The following is a 17429-nucleotide window of genomic DNA, read 5'->3' on the forward strand; positions in this document are numbered from 1 at the left end:
GTACTTGCAATAGCTTTCCTATGCATAACAACAAAAGCTTCCCAGTGCCCCACCCAGCCTCTCTTTCTGGGACGTTCAGCCCTTAAAGGCACAGGCCACTTCCGACACCACAATATGTCACCCCCCCACTGTGAGGAGCAGTCTCTCAAGCTCTCCAGAGCATGACTGTGACCAGCCCTCCTGCAGGATGTGCAAAGGGCTGGGAGAGTCTGTACGTGAGAGACAGCTCCCATCATGGCTGGGGAATTAAACCCAGGACCTCCAAAGCTAAAAGCATGAGTCTTTACAGCTTGAGCTAAAGAGACAACCTCTACAGCAGGTGGCTGCATGGACTCTCAGCCTCTGTGCATCGAGCACAGAGGGGGACAGCATTGACAGGTGGGTTACATGCACGCCCCATACTCTCACACACAGTAATTAGCTCCATCTATCTGAGGAGTGGAGGGGAGTTAATCAATGGTAATATCCTCTTACATTTCAACCGCACATCCCATCCCAAGCAAGGCAAAGTGCTTTACAGACTTCACAGCTTGAGATATTAACTGCTTATTCACTTCTTCACCTGCCACCGCAGAAACGCAGCCATCTCTGGGATGGAACGCAGCCGCCATTTATCAGACCACAGCAACATTGCACAAGAGTTTGGGACAGGAGTGATGGAGCTGGGATTGCAAAGGGAATTGAGAGAGGCCGAACGTAATGATCCACGCTAGAATCTGGCCAGGACGCTGGGAGAAACACCCCTGATCATGCAATCAACACGATCGACTCTTTAATTACCCTAAGCAAGCAGGTCATTGGTGTTATGCCTAAATATAGCACAACAGGGCCCTTAACGCTACGCCAAGCCATTGGCTCAAAGGTGAACAGACTCAGCCTCCTAAAGCACCAGGGTCATTTTCAGTCCCCCTCCAGGTGCTGATCTAGCTTAACCCTGCATAGCCGTGGAGATCGCACAGAAATCACACCCCCAAGGGGCGCAGCTGCAGATTAGCCCCCAGTAACTGTCTGCCATTCAAAGGATCGATGCTGATACAGAGAGCAGTTTATGAACTCCAGCCATTCAGCCCTTGAGAAGCCCATTCCCCATAAAGGAAGAAGACCTGGGAAGACAGAGCAAGACAAGCTGCCCCAGCCAGCAGAACCAGCTAAAGTGCCCAACCTTGGGAATTTGCATCTTCATCCCCTCTCTCAGAGGCCTGATCCTTGCATGCTACTCTCATCGGCGTCCCTGCAGAGCACGGACAATACACAGGCCCGGTGTGAGCTTCACATTCTCTCTGCTGGGGTGACCCCGCTGCTTCATTCGCTCCCGTTTCCAGCTTCCCCATCCGCTAAGGACGGACGAGAGTTACTAGTGGGGGTGTTGTTTGTTCCCAGGCTGTACTCCAAGTCCTTCTGCCCTTTGGGACAAGTTTTCAGCCAAGGCCACGACTTTTGGATGGCTCCTTTTTTTCAGGAGCCCAACTTGAGACCCCAGAGGCGTGATTTTCAGAGGTGCAGAGCACCCACCACTCTCAACGGTTTCAACTCGCATGACCGGTTCCCCGTAATAAAGAATCAGCCAAACGGGCAGAATCGCCCCAGCAAACAGACTAACCTGGGCCCGGCGTTTGAGATCGCAAACACTGAAGTGCTCCTGTACTGACATGCCCAGGAGTGTGGGTGGCACATACATACAAACATGTGGTATGCGCAAAACAGCAGGCGGGGGTGTCAGGGACGGGCTGGCAAACGTGGGCCTTGCCAGCGGAAAGCCCCCTTTTTGCATTAGCCGCACAAACCACCTGGAAAGCATAGCCCTCCCACAAACGCTGAGCACAGCATAAATCAGGGTGGGGAATGCCACCCAGTGAGTCAGTCTGGAAAGGTTAGCCCACAGCCACGGAAAAGCCTGGCTTAGGGCATCTCCCTCCTCTGCCTCCCTCGCCATCGGTCTGCCCCTCACAGCACCGAGCAGCCCCAACTCCCTTTGAAATCTGTGAAGGGTGAGAGAGTCCCGAACTCACAGGCGCTGGGCCTGAGTGATTTGGTGCTGAGGGGCCTTGCCTGTCTCTGAGGCTTTACCTTTAATTGTGACGGTGTCAGGTCCTGGAGAAACGCAGAAGCTAAGATGAGAGGTGGCTCTTTTAATAGCGACTGTCGGCTTCATTCATTTCAGGTGATCGTGTAATGGGCGCTGCAGGGGGAGAGCCCCGAGGCATACAGCTCTGCCATGCCTGCAACGGCCTGGTAATGTTCTCTGGGGATAGGGAACGATGGCCCAGAGAAACTAAGTGACTTGCCAGAGGTCACACAGGGCATCTGTGGCAGAGCAGGGAATCAAATCTGTGTCTCCCTAGTCCTAAGTTAGTGCCCTAACCATGAGAGCCGCCTTTCTCTCTCAGTGCTTGCACCTTGTGGGACCATTTGCACCTTGCATATAACCTTGTCTCTAGTGATATGAGAACCTCTCCTCTTGCCCCCTGGAACAGCCTGCTTGTATCTCACCATCTCATCAACTCACCATATGTTTTCCATTCCTCCTCTGAACACATGTCGTTTAGCCCTGGCTCCTGCGCCTTGATTTCCTTCTCCCTCTGCTTTAATTTGAAAAGGACAAAGTCCTCTTAAAGCTAGTCAGGGTATGTCTACACTGCCCACATTACAGCATGACCGCAGCGCCGTGGCGTGGGCAGGCTCGACGCGCTTTATCGCCGGGGGGAGAGCTCTCCCAGCGATAAAACCCCCCCACCCCGGACGAGCGGGGGCAGCTTTACCACCGGGAGTGCATCTCCCAGTGATACAGCGCTGTCTCTACCGGTGCTTTTCAGCGCTAAGGGCTTGGCCACGCTGGCTCTTTACAGCGTGACGACTTTCTTGCTAAGGGGTGTGAAAAAACACACCCCCCTGAGCGCTGCAAGTTTCAGCGCTGTAAAGCGCCAGTGTGGACCGTGCCCCGGCGCTGGGAGCTATTCCCCTCCTGGAGGTGGTTTTTTTATCTCCCAGCGCTGGTGCTGCGACTACACAAGCCATGGTAAAGCGGCAGTGGTTTAATGTTGCCAGTGAAGACGTGCCCTAAAACTTCTGTCGCTCAGGGGGGTGTTTTTTCCACGCCCCTGAATGACAAAAGTTTTAGCGCTGAAAGTGGCAGTGTAGACACAGCCATAGTTTGTAAGAACGAGTTCACAGCAGTAGCAGGTAAGGCACCAGCCCCTGAGCCCCCCCGACATTTGGTATAGTGTGAAACGCACAAAGGGAACAAGCTGAGAAGCTTGATTCTCAACATCTACCAATGTGCTATATGCCATCACGTACCAGCAATCCCCCTCTGCCATGTACATTGGCCAAACCGGACAGTCTCTACGCAAAAGAATAAATGGACACAAATCAGACGTCAAGAATGGAAACATTCAAAAACCAGTAGGAGAGCACTTCAATCTCCCTGGACACTCAATAACAGACTTAAAAATGGCCTGTCTTCAACAAAAAAACTTCAGAAACAGGCTCCAATGAGAAACTGCAGAACTGGAATTAATTTGCAAACTGGACACCATCAAATTAGGCCTGAATAAAGACTGGGAGTGGATGGGTCACTACAAAAAGTAATTTTCCCTCTGCTAATATTCACACCTTCTTGTCAACTGTTGGAAATGGCCGACGTCCACCTTGATTGCACTGGCCTCGTTAGCACTACAAAAGTAATTTTCCCACTCTTGATATTCGCCCCTTTTTGTCAACTGTTGCGAATAGGCCACTTCCACCTTAATTGAATTGGCCTCGTTTAGCACTGACCCCCCAACTGGTAAGGCAACTCCCATCTTTTCATGTGCTGTATATATATATATATATATATATATATATATATATATATATATATATATATATATATATATATATACTGCTTACTGTATTTTTCACTCCAGGCATCTGATGAAGTGAGTTTTAACCCACAAAAGCTTCTGCTGAAATAAATGTGTTAGTCTCTAAGGTGCCACAAGGACTCCTCATTGTTTTTTCAGTCAAACTGGTTTCACACCAGCATAGTTGGGGATTGGTCCTGCTTTGAGCAGGGGGTTCTGACTAGATGACCTCCTGAGGTCCCTTCCAACCCTGATATTCTATGATTCTATAGTTCCTTCTATTTGCATCATCCGGGGTGAAAAACCAGGCCCAAAGAATTATTTTCTCTCGAGCATGTTTCATCTCTACTAAGCTTAGACTTTGCTTGTAACAGCAGTGGGGGGAAAGTGTTTAGACTGAAATGTGGCTTTTGACATTGAGAGTTTCCCTTTAACTTCACGCTGGCATTATTTAAGTTGGCAAAGTATTTAGGGCTGGAGCAGCCGGGCAGGCACTTCAGCCGGAGTAGCGCCACTATCAGCCAATTTCAATATTGTCAGTCGCGAGCGTTCCAAAATCATGAATCGGGCTGCTAAATAGCATGAGATTTGCTTCAAATCATGTGGTTTTTCTCTTTGCCTTTTGGGTTTCTGAGCCTTTCGGGATTTTTTTCTGCAACCGTGAGAACTAGAAACTTACCATTTTTGTTTGTTTGTTTTTAATGAAACCTGAGATCCTCATGTCATATCAGGATTTCCCAACCTGGGACTTTAAGAACACTAAATATCACATGAGTCGAGATAAAATTGTAGGGGTTGGCCACATTGCAATTGACACCAGCTGAGGCTCTGACCTGTGAACTGGTTTTTCTCAGGCTATGCTCTGGGTCCCTGTGTGTTCGGATCAATTTGTCAAAAGTGGTCACTTACGTTGGAAGCTTCCTTTCTTGGGAACCCAACTGGAGACACCTGGGGCCAGATATTTAGCACCCACAACTGGAATGACGTCAATGGGAGCTGAGTGTACTCAACACCAGGACCCAGGTGTCTCCGGCTGGGGTACTCACAATCAGAGGCTGCTTTTGAAAATGCTAACCTTGATCTGTTATCAGCGAGTGCGTCTGTTCTAAAACAAAGTGATGCAGCTGGTGTGCGTAGCTCATTTGTAATTGTTCCCCCCCCCGCCTCCGTGCAGTCCCGTGCTAATGTCTGTTTAAGCAGGCAGCAGACAGGCACAAGGAGGTGGCTTTTCAAAGGCACAAACAACAGTTAAGCACCCAATGCTCAGCAACTTTCAATGGGACCCAGACGCCTACTTGTCTTTTGTGTTCTCAAAAATCTCCCCCCAACATATGTAGGTGAAAAGATGGGAAACTGGCTGAAATGGGCTGAGCTGGTACGAAGAATTCTGTATCTCGGGCGCTTAGCTGGAGGGTCTTGCTCACATGCTCAGGGCCTAATTGATCATCATATTCAAGGTCAAGAAGGAATTTCCCCCGAGGTCAGATTGGCAGGGACCTTGGGGGTTTTTCATCTTCCTCTACAGCATGGGGTGTGGGGTGCTTGCCAGGATTACCTGGGTATATCTCACTTAATCAATTTCCTGCCGTGGCGGAAGCCTTGGGGATTGGTTCACCTTGGTCCCTCCTGTTCTCTGCCTGTGGCACCCAGCAGCTTGGTCTCCTGAGGGCTGTAATACCTTGGGTGGGATTCTGGCGGCGGAGTGGCTATCTGGTGTTTAAAGGCCCATGATATACAGGAATAGAGAGAAGACAGTCTACTAGTGCCTCCCGGCCTGAAACTCTCTGACTATGGAAACTCCAGTTTTACAGCCCCAGTGTAATTGTGTTGCACAGAAGGGTAACAAGGTATAAAGGGTTAATTAGAACGGAAAAGAATAATTAATAAAACTAGGAAGCTCCTGTCTTGTCGGCCGGGGGCCCTACCCAAGGCCTATTGAAATTAACTGGAGTCTTTCCATTGACTTCATTGGAGATCAGACCACAGATGATGGGGAACGTTTAACGCCCATCTGAATCCATGGGAAAGCAAGAGATTTTCCAAGCTGTCAGCTAAGTTCTACTAAATCAATAATGGAGGCAGAAATAAATATATTTTTTCTCTCTTTTGGTTCTTTTCAAAGGGTTTGGTCCATTTTAAATGCTCCACGTTTGCTTTGTGGGGAGAAATGATCAAACTTGCCACTGAGCAAAGCCTCCTGCTTTTGTATAAATCACAAAATCATAGAAATGTCGGGCTGGAAGGGACCTCGAGAAATCATCTTACCCAGCCCCCCTGTGCTGAGACAGGACCTAGTAAACCTAGACCAGGGATTGGCAACCTTTGGCATGCGGCCCATCAGGGAAAGCCGCTGGCAGGCCAGGCCGGTTTGTTTACCTGCAGCGTCCGCAGGTTCGGCCGATCGCAGGTCCCACTGGCCGCGGTTTGTCCCAGGCCAATGGGGGCTGTGGGAAGCGGCGTGGGCTGAGGGATGCGCTGTCCACCACTTCCCACAGCCCCCATTGGCCTAGAACGGTGAACCGCAGCCAGTGGGAGCTGCGATAGGCCAAACCTGTGGACACTGCAGGTAAACAAACCATCCCGGCCCGCCAGCGGATTTCCCTGATGGGCCGCATGCCAAAGGTTGCCGATCCCTGGCCTAGACCATCCCTGACAAGTGTTTTGGACACCAGTTCTTAAAAACCTCCAATGATGGAGTTTCCACAATCGCTCTTGGAAGCCTATTCCAGAGCTTAACTACCCCTACAGTTAGAAAGTTTTTTCCTAATATCTAACCTAAATCTCCCTTGCTGCCAATTAAGCCCATAACTTCTTGTCCTACTTTCTTGTCCTACCTTCAGAACAATTGATCACAGTCCTCTTTGTAAAATATATCTGAAGACTGTTAGCAGATCCACCCTCAGTCTTCTTTTCTCAAGACGAAACATGCCTTTTTTTGACCTTTCCTTCTAAGTCAGATTTTCTTAACCTTTTGCCATTTTTGTTGCTCTCTTCCGGACTCTCTCCAATTTGTCCCCATCTTTCTAATGGTGTGGCACTGAGAATTTGACACAGTACTCCAGATGAGGCCTCCCCACTGCTGAACGTAGTGGGACAATTACCTCCCATGTCTTACATGCAACTCTACCATTAATTCACACCCAGAATGATATTAGCCTTTTCCACAACCACATCACATGGTTGATTTATATTCAGTTTGTGATTCACTACAACTCCCAGAGCCTTTTCAGCCATACTACCACCTAGCCTGTTATTCCCCATTTTGTCCCTGATTTTCCCTTCCTAACTGAAGCTCTTTGCACTTGTTACTATTGAATTTCATCTTGTTGATTTCAGGCCAGTTCTCCAATTTGTCAGGGTCATTTTGAATGCTAATCCTGTCCTCCAAAGTGCTTGCAACTCCTCCCAGCTTGGTGTCATATGCAGCTTTAATAATCATACTCCTTACTCCATTACCCAAATCATTAATAAAAATATTGATTAGTACTGAACCTAGGACTGACCCATGTGGGACCCCGTAGATATGTCCTCCCAGTTTGACTATGGACCATTGATAACTATTCTTTGAGTATGTCTTTCAATCAGTTGTGCAGCCACCTTATGTTTATTTTATCTAGTTTGCTTATGAGACTGTCATGTGGGACTGTGTCAAAAGCCTTACTAAAATCAAGAGGGATCATGTCTATTGCTCCACCCCTATCCACTAGGCCAGTAAGCCTGTCAAAGAAGGAACTTAGGATGGTTTGGCCTGATTTGTTCTGGACAAATCCATGCTGGCTATTCCTTATTACTCTGTTATAACTCTGAGCACTTGTGAATTGATTGTTTTAATAATTTGTTCCAGTACCTTTCCATGTATCAAAGTTTGACTGACTGATCTATAATTCCCAGGTCCTCTATGTTCTCCTTTAAAAATCTAGGTTCTATGTTTTCCCTTCTCCAGTCCTCTGGGACTTCACCCCTCCTCCAGGAGTTCACAAAGATAATGGCAAATGGTTCCAAGATCACTTCAGCTAGTTTGTTAAGTACCATAGGAGGAGTTTCATCAGGCCCTGCCGGCTTGAATACATCTAACTTATCTAAAGATTCTTTAACCTGTTTGTTTCCTATTTTGACTTGTGCTCCTTCCCCCTGGTTGTTAATATTAATTGTGTTGAGTCACCGTTACACTTTTTAGTGAAGACCAAAGCGAAAGAGGCATTGAAAACCTCAGCCCAGTTATTAGATCTCCTTCCCCGTTAAGTAAAGGACCTACGCTTTTCTTCATCTTTCTCTTGCTCCCAATGTATTTATAAAATGTCTTCCTATCGCCTTTTATGTCCCTTGCTAGGTATAAGTAATTTTGTGCCTTAGCTGTTCTGATTTTGTCCCTGCATGCTCGTGCTATTCTTTTGTAACTCCCTGGCAATTTGTCCGTGTTTCCAATTTTTGTAGGATTCCTTTTTGATTTTCAGGTCATTAAAGAGCTCCCGATGGAACCATATTGGCCTTGTACTTTTCTTCTGCTCTTTCCTTTGCATCGGGATAGTTTGCAGTTATACGTTTAATATTGTCTCCTTAAGAAAATATTGTCTTCAGCTCCCCTGAACTCCTTTTCCCTCAGATTTTCTTCCCATAAAGGCAAGTAGCCGATGAATGCAATTGAACGAGGATGCATCGGAGGGCTGGGAAGCATCAGTGAAACGGTGTCTCTCACTGAGCCACCCCAGCCCCGCTCATGGTCATGAGAGTGAGGTCTCCACAGGTACTTCTGCAAATGCTTCTGACTATATCCCTGTGCGGCATTAGAATAAATCAGCATAGATTCCATTTAGTGCCCACACCTAGGGCCTGTGTTAGCCAGTCTTCTTACTGTATCAATTCTGGCCTGTGAACCTTCACCCTGGGCTGGATTCTGCTGTGTTGGAATCAATGGGAGATTTGTCAGTGTCTTCAGTGGGTATTGGACCGGGTCCCGTGTGTGCTTGTGTTGGGAAGCATAGAATGCATTGCTCAGCTAACTGTGAATTTCCAGGGGTTCGTTGCTTTCTGTTGTATCCTTAACACAACCACAATATAGGTTTTTTTGTGAGGATGTAGCCTATACATCTGGGTGATTGAATATGTGTGTGTGTGTGTGTAAGTATGACTTTGTGTGATTGTGTCCACGGTCCTGATCCTTCAACGGCATCCACACAACAGAAACTTTGTACCTGTGCAGCACCCCATGGAAGTCACACGACTCTTAGGAGGCACAGCGGTCGCCCACGTGGCTCGTATTGCAAGATGTGTGTGTGCGTGTAGGTCTATGCAGGGTTATGTAAACGTATGTGCACACACACCCTTGTTCATGAACAGAGAAGTGTATTGTCAATGGCCCCTATTGTATCGATTTTAAACGTTACATTTGATCTTGTTGGCTGGTGAGCTGGCTACTCACTGAAGTCTATACATTAACTAGGTATGGTTAAAACAGAAACCCGTGTTATCAGAAACTACGCAGATGCTCTTGTCCAAATGAGGTGGAGAGCAGTTAGAGCAAAGATGGGCTGGCAAAATATTTGTCGCTTGGCTTGGAAGTTTCAGAGGTGCTAACAGCACTTAGAAGGGATCTTTCTTAATGGAGACATGGAAAAATATGGGGGATCGTTGTTGCCGTTCTTTGCTTCAGAGAGAAAGGCCTGAAAGCTTCCCCACTCTCCCCTTCCAAATAGTTTTTATTTGGCTCGGGGGATTATAATATTGGAGTTTCAGGTCTTCTCTACCCTGCAAGTCTCCAGCAATGGCTGGGGGACTCCCAGGTGTGATATCACAAATTCCAAAGAAGTGAAAACGGAACGCCATGGAGGCGTTTCTAGATAACTGTGGGCCAGCACCGGAGGACGAGTTTGCATCAGCCGTTGTGTCATGGGTCTGCCTTGCTGGCATGACCCCAAATGAACTACAAATGCTCAGCTCAACCCAGGCTGAGAGTAGGTCACAGCCGAGGGTGACTGCCCTGACTTCTGTCACTGGCAGCACAGGGCTGGGGGAGTTCTGGGTTTGGATGGGGTGGGGGAGCTAGAGGGAACAATCCACCTTGAGCTCTAGATCAGTGGTTCTCAACCAGGGGTCCGGGGCCCCCTGGGAGACAGTGAGCAGGTTTCAGGGGGTTTGCCAAAATAAACCTGAGAGCAGGGCCAGCGTTAGACTCGCTGGGGCCCAGGGCAGCAAGCAGAAGCCCAGGCCCCTCCTCCCCGGGCTGAGGCCAAAGCATGAGCAACTCAGCTTTGCGGGTCCCCTGTGGTGTGGGGCTCCCGGCAATTGCCCTGCTTGCTACCCCCTACCGCCAGTCCTGACTTTTAACCTACTAAAACAGCTGTTGTGGCACGGGTGGGCCATGTTGGGTGGGGGACCCAGAAAGAAAGAGGTTGAGAACCCCTGCTCTAGAGAAAGCTTGAGTCTACGCAGGGCCTGACTCCCCAGGTGTTTAAAACTCTCTCTTTTTCATTATCATCTATTTAACACTGGGGATAAACCCTCTCTTTGGTAGTGTCGGCCCCTCCAATCCTTTCAGCGAAGGCAGACAAATCTGAATCTGCATCTCCGACACCCACAACACATTCTCCATCAAGACCAGGAAGAAACTACCCATATTTTCAAGGTTAAAAAGGCCAGGTCTTCACTACACACTTACTTCAGTATAACAAAGTCTCATGGGTGTGAAAAATCCAGATCCTTGAGTGACCTAGTTACAGATCGTAACCCTTGTGTAGACAGCACTACATCGGGAGGTGGAGTGACTAAGCAGACGGGAGAAGCTCTCTCTCTCTCTCTCCCGTCGGCTTAGGGCGTCTTCAACAAAGCGCTACAATGCAGCTGCACCGATGCAGGGATTGTAGTGTAGCCCTGCCCAAGGAAAACTGGTTTCAGGCCTTTGCTTCCTAAAGAAGCCAAAAGGCCGGAGCCTGATTGCTTTGGGCAAGGCCACTTCCAAAGGGGGGTACAGTGAAATGCACGAGGTGCTGCCTCATTATATTTTAAATGGCATCCTATGGCCTGCTGACGTGACGGGGGAGTTGAGCATTGTTTGTCTCCCGTTAACAAGAAGGAAACAAATAAATTAAAACAAAATGTCCACCCTCGTGGAAGAAAAACTTCAAACTGTCCCAGATACCATTGCCTGGAGAGAACATCAAACATTTAAAATATGATGCTTTAGCAAAAGGCAAAAGATACCAGGGTTGTGTTTTTTCCCTTCCTACAAGAATCCTGGGTGCGGTAGGAGGTGTTCATGCTCAAGCCACAAAACAATTTCCACCCCAAATCAGTGTCATCTAAGCAACATCTGAGGCCAAAGAGGATTTTGGCTCTGAAGTTGTTTTTGTCTCTCTTTGGTGACTGTGTTTGCCTATGTGAGTGAACATTTGCGTTGGTCTGCATGCGTGTGTCTGCACTTACTTGCCTCGGTGTGCTTGTGTGAGTTTGTGTCAGCGTGTCTCTCGATGGGTTTGTCGGTGAGTGTATGTCTGTGTCTCTGGGTGGTTGTCTGTGTGACTGAATGTGTCGGTCTGCCTATGTATGTTGGTACCTGTTTGTCAGTTTGTCTCTCTGTGCACTGGTGTCTGCGTGTATATGTCCAGGCTCTCTGTGTGTGTGTGTTTGTGTCTGGGTGACTGCATGCTTGGGTGCTTCTGTTTGTGTGTCTGTTTATCTCTGTCTGGCTTTGTGCACGTGTTTGTGCGTGTTCGTGTGTGTGCACGCCTATTTTCCTCTCGTGGTTTTGTGCCACGCAGTTTGGGAGGCGTGTGGGTGGGTGGCTGTGTTGCGGATACCTATTGTGAAAAGGACAGTGGAACCCTCATCTCTGAAAATATTCCAGGGTTCGTCACTAAGGCTCAGTTTACAGCACTGACCCCACACGCCTGGCTGGAGCAGGCTGCAATAGAGTCTTGTTTTAACAAGGTCCACAGGGGCTAAGTTTAGACAGAACACGCGCTGCCCTACAATGTCACCACTCACCACAAAAGCGAAGTCCCACCCCGGTCACCGCTGACCAGCCCACATGCGAGACCCTTGTGTTTCATGCAGCCAGCCAGGCTAGCGCCAGCATACACATATCCCAGCCGCTCTGGTTCAAGGGGAAGAATGCAAGATGGAAGGAGGGAGGACAGTGGCCCAAATAGCCTTACGCTCAGAGCAGCCAAACTACCCATGTCTGATCCTTCCCATTTCTTGCAGAGAGGGAACAAAAACCCTGCCCTTTGCATCTTGGGCCCCTCTCTGGTTACTTGTGGCTCCTGGGGTGGCTTTAGCAGAGCAAAGAGTCATAGCTCTAATTAGGTATTGAAGGATGCGTCTTAGAGGGGAATGGGACCCAGAGCTCTTTCTGCAGCCACACGAGGCAAGGAGCCAGCCCTGCCATGGCGTCTGCACTGAAGAAGTTCATATCAGAGCCACTGAAGTTGAACAACACCATTCAGAAGTATTTCAGTGACTCTTCACTGCAGAGATGGATTTTCCCTGCTTCTTGAGACTTATGGTACCTCAGAGAGCTGCTCTGAGGGACAAAACAACGCAGCAGCAAACAGACCCTTCAGCATGTTTTCAGTCCAGTTTCAAGGCTGCTGGCTCAGGACATATCTTCTAGCTTTGCCCTGGAAGTCAAGGTTTTTGGAGCAACGGGCTCACCAGATGCCTGATATGCTCTCTGAAGGGAACCCCTCTGAATTAGCCATTCCTAGTATGTGGGCAGACGGGGCACTTTGGAGAAGTTTTGTTTTGGAGGGAGCAACTCAGGAGCCTAAAATGTGGGTCTGTCTGTCCAAACATCCCCAAACCAACACAGTGTGCCCCGAGAGAAACCAACAGGAGAGGCTGAGGAGATTAAATCTTCCTCGCTCCATCCCCAAATGTATCGCCCAGATGCTATGGTGATAGATCCTTGACGGACTCACTGCAATGCTCACTTCACTCCCTCCAAGGAGGTAAGTGGGTATCATTTGGGGGTCATCCTTCCCCCAAAGAAACCATTACTCCACAACTGGGGCTCTGAAAGAGCCAGCGCACACCCGTCATGCCACCCCACACCATGGCAATCCCTGATTCCCACTCCAGGACACCATTCCAGGGCTGCTCACAGCCCCTGCCCTTCCCTTACCTGTTTGCAGTGAGGTGGACACCAGCTGCTCTTAGATTTCCATGGCCAGAGAGCAATAACTCCCTTCCCAGTCACATTATCATTTCCATCCGTCTCATCCAGAGCTAGGCTCTCACCTCCCAGAGGGCAGCCAAATGGTCCTTCACATCAGGGAATTGCAAGAGTGCTTGTTCTCGCTTGGTGTCTGTTTTTCCTGATTTCCTGCCTTCTGATGTATCATGAGCAAACTTGAGAAGTCTGTTCTCAGCACTTGCTATAACCACAAAATGAACAGAGCTAATGAGAAACTCAGGGGTTTCCTGCCAGCCCTGGACTAGTAGCTCCAGAGATGAAAGCGGCTGGTACAGCGTGGCACCGTAACCCACATTGCTTGGATGTCACATGCCTGACATTTGCACAGGTGTCTCCAGGGACCCCAGGGAAGCCCTGAGAAGGGCAAGCAGCTCCGGGGCCCTGCAGCTGTTCTACACTGGTCTTCTGGGGAGAGGGTGTTAAGAAAATGTGCCGGGGGGGGGGGGGGAAGGACTTTGACTTATGTTCTCATTGGGTGACAAGCTCAAATGTTGCACATCGCAGCAGGGCAAACTGAGGAGAAAGAAAAAAACCCCTTTTAGACCCTCCCGCCCCTCTCCCCGAAAACCAGGTCCTGGTCACCAGGATGACTAGCTGCTGGTCAATCTGTGCAGCAACTGGCAATCCATCGATGGTCCCGGGGCAGCAGGTTTGTATAATTTTTGGTGGTGCCCAGAACAGGTCCAAGTCCTGACCCCTGCCCTCCCTGCCTAAGGATCTGGGAGGTAGTCTGGGTGCGGAATGGGGTTTGGGGTGCAGGCTCTGGGATGGAGTTTGGGTGCTGGGTGCAGGCTCTGGGAGAGAGTTTGGATGCGAGCTCTGTGAGGGAGTTTGGGTGCTCGGTGTGGGCTCTGGGCTGGGACAGGGGTTTGGGGTGAGAAGGGGGTGCAGGAGGGGGTTTGGGGTTCTGGGTGGGGTAGGGGTTTGGGTGCTGGGTGCGGGCTCTGGGAGGTGGTTTGGGTTCTGGGTGCAGGTGCTGGGAGGGGGTTAGGATGCAGGTGGGGGTACGGGGGGTTTAGGTGCTGGGTACTGGCTCTGGGACGGAGTTTGGGTGCTGGGTGCAGGCTCTGGGCTGGGGCAGGGGTTTGTGGTGCAGGAGGGGGTGCAGGTTGCGGGCTCTGGGAGGGAGCTTGGGTGCGGGAGGGGGTTTGGGGTGCAGGTTCTGGGAGGAAGTTTGGGTGCGGGAGAGGTGCAGGCTCTGGGACGGAGTTTGGGTGCTGAGTGCGGGCTCTGGGCTGGACAGGGGTTTGCGGTGCAGGAGGGGGTATGGAAGGCAGTTTGGGGTGCTGGGTGTGGGAGGGGGTTTGGGTGCTGGGTGCAGGCTCTGGCTGGGACAGAGGGTTGGGGTGTGGGAGGGGGTGTGGGGCATGGGGCTGGGCCAAGGATGAGGAGTTTGGGGTGCAGCAAGCAGGCTGCTCCGGGGTTGGGGGCCACAGAGGAAGACTGCCCCCATCCCTCTCCCCACCAGCAGCAGCGAGCTCCAGGGAAGGGCATAACACTCACCCAAGCCCTCCCAGGCTGCTGCTCAGGAGGTCCAGCCAGGATAGGCCCCCCAGTCCCCCCTTGCAGTCAACTTGGAGTCATCTGCCGGGGGGGGAGGGGGCCTTGCCATAAGCCTCCTCCCTCTGCAGGTGCAGCAGCTGCTTCAGCCTGCCCCTGGCACCGATCCCTTGTAGCTGGCAGCGGCCAGTGAGGGAGCGCAGCGTGGAGCTGCAAGGGGCAGCCACCCATGGCCCAGGGCAGGCAGGGATGCTTGGCGGAGGGGGCGCACGGGGGCGGCAGGCAGGGCCATGGGAGAGACCAAGCCCTGAACATTGGTGGAGCTGGATCCCCTGGGCCCTGAATTTGCTGGAGCCTGGGCACCATGGGCCCATACAACTCGCTGCCCCTGGGTTCTACATGGTCCCCGTCCCCATCGTATCTGACCTGAGCCCTGGCACCTCACGCAGGGCTGAAGCCCTGAGGGCTCTGGGAAATACTCCAGGTGAATTTAAGCCCTGGATACTAGCCCAGGGAGAGAGAGAGCTGAAAGGGTTTGTCTATTTAAAGGAGTGTTGTGTTTGCTAATGCCTTCTGAAAGGCCAGAGTAGCTAAGGCTGGGCAGCCTTTAACACTTGCTAAGCTGGTGGAGTTAAACCTTAGGTGAAGCCTTTGGTTCCTCTTATTTCAGCCCCGTGACTATTCCTCACAAATGATCCCTTTTTTCACAGTAGTGCCAATGGCCCCACTGTGCTTGGTGCTGTACATACACCTAGCAAGAGACAGTCCCTGCCCTGAAGCGCTTACACGCTAAATAGACAAAGAGCTGAGGGTGGAAACAGAGGGGAAAGTGACCTGCACAGGGTCCCAGGCATGACGCGAACACGGCTCGGCAAAGCCACAGTCCAGTGCCCCAGCCACTGGACCACACTGCCTTGCCGCAAGACACAGCGACGAAAGCCCCAGCATCCAGCAAGGCCATTAACCAAGCTAGAGTGAGAGAGTCTCTGGAAGATAACCAGGGCTTTGACTCTTTCTCTCCCATCCAGACAAAGGGGAGCGAAGTCATGAAGCTTCACTTTCAGCCCCTCTCCACCAGACCTGCACGTTCAGTTGCTGAAGACAGCAGAGGAACCGCAAAGCTATTGTCTTGGCTTGTTACATCAAATGTGAAGCCACAGGTATGAACAGGCTGTGCTGGGCAGGGGGAGGGGAAGACAGGAAGCTGAATCTGTGGCAGAGGAGTCTGAAGAGGGGGTTGTTGCCTGGGTGCAGGGCAGTTAGCCCGAGCGCAGCACAGAGCCATTTCCAACTACACTTGTAACAGCGCTAATGAGCCATCTCCAGCCTCATCACAGCGCAAGCTCTGGCAGCTTGCATTCCTCATGCTGGTAATGCAACTGCAGCATGTCGGAATTGACTGCACTGTGCATGAGGATCTCAGGATATCCTGGGCTGGGACTCTGTCCCTGGAGAGAACCCCTCTAGGAGAGCATAGTGCAAAGCGATGGGGGGAAATCTAAGACGCTCAGAAGAGACAGGACAAGAGCAAATGGTTAAACCTCTTCAATTCAGCTCTCTTACCCAGCAGAGGTGCTAACCTGGAGCTCTGGCCAGATTCCAGCCAATATAAATACATTCTGCAGCCCTAATTTCCCCTGCAGGTGTGACAAGGTCTTGACTTCCTGTCCTAAAGTATTGTGTAATGTTGCTATGGTTTTTCAAACCACTGCCTGAAGTCCTGGCCCCACCCCAAAGATGGCTGCATTTCCGTGGCGGTCGGAGTGCCCCTCTCTTGGATATGGTTTACAAAGGGCTTTTGGCGCTTTCAGAATGAAAGGTGCTGTAAAAACAGCTGATACCAATTCATCATTATTATTATTTATTGCTGGTCAAAAAATGAAACAGCAGTTTTGCAAAAATTTCAAGTTTTCCATATGTTTTTCTGTTTTGTTTTTGGAAGGGTTTGAAATGGATCCACTTTTTCAGAACTTGTCCTGCTTTTTTTAAAGTGGAAACCATTATGGAAAATGCCAGCAAAATGGTGATCAACATTTTTTATTTACTGATAACAATTTTGAGAAAACCTGTCACAACTTGGCTTTCACAGAAAACTAAAAACGTCGCTAACATTGACAATTTTTTTGGCAAAAGATTTAAAAAAAAACCCCAATATTTTAATTAAAAAAAACAACCTTATTGTATTAAAAATTTCAACTGGCTCTAATAATTATTCAGTCCAGGAAATCTTCCTTTATTTCTGTTGAATTTTGTGAGTATGATGATCATTTAATGGGATCCTTTAGTGCAACTCGGAGCTCTTGGTTCTAACAGAGGTAATGTGCGGTTATGTTTTGAGCTGGGAGCTTGGAGTCAGGACTCCTGGTTTCAATTCCTGGCTCTGGGAAGAGAGGGTAGTTTAATGGTTTGAGAAGAAGACCAGCTCCTAGATTCTCTTCCCAGCTCTGTTACTGGTTTGCTGCATATCTTTAGAGCAAGTCATGCCCTATCTCTATACCTCATTTTCCCCATATCTAAAATAGGCAGAATGATACTGACCAATCTCAGCTGGTTTGAATAGAATTTGTAAAGTGCTCTGAGATCCTTGGATGAGTGCAAATTAATTTATTATCCATTGTGATCATAAAAACTAATGACAAGTTTCAGAGTAGCAGCCGTGTTAGTCTGTATTCGCAAAAAGAAAAGGAGGACTTGTGGCACCTTAGAGACTAACAAATTTATTTGAGCATAAGCTTTCATGAGCTACAGCTCACTTCATCAGATGAAGTAAAAACTGTAATGTTTGTAAAAACTAATGTTCCCCTGAAAATGACCCTCCCCGAGGAGATTCTAGACACGCCCGTAAAAAGTTCCAGGGGAAAACTGCAAGTGTCTTCAGGGATGATCGCACGAGGAGA

At 49.5% G+C, this 17429-nt stretch overlaps 1 protein-coding gene across 1 annotated transcript in view; it reads right to left on the reverse strand.

Moving 5' to 3' along the window:
* Positions 1–13141, reverse strand: part of LCK (LCK proto-oncogene, Src family tyrosine kinase) — a 31216-nt gene extending 18075 nt beyond the window's left edge. The window contains exon 1 of the mRNA XM_084609720.1: positions 12961–13141. The gene's annotated coding sequence lies outside the window, so the exon portion shown is untranslated. The remainder of the gene's footprint in view (positions 1–12960) is intronic.
* Between the last annotated feature and the right edge of the window lie 4288 nt (positions 13142–17429).

The sequence above is a fragment of the Lepidochelys olivacea genome (genome assembly GCF_965140295.1).
Source record: "Lepidochelys olivacea isolate rLepOli2 genome assembly, chromosome: 19".
NCBI lineage: Eukaryota > Metazoa > Chordata > Testudines > Cheloniidae > Lepidochelys > Lepidochelys olivacea.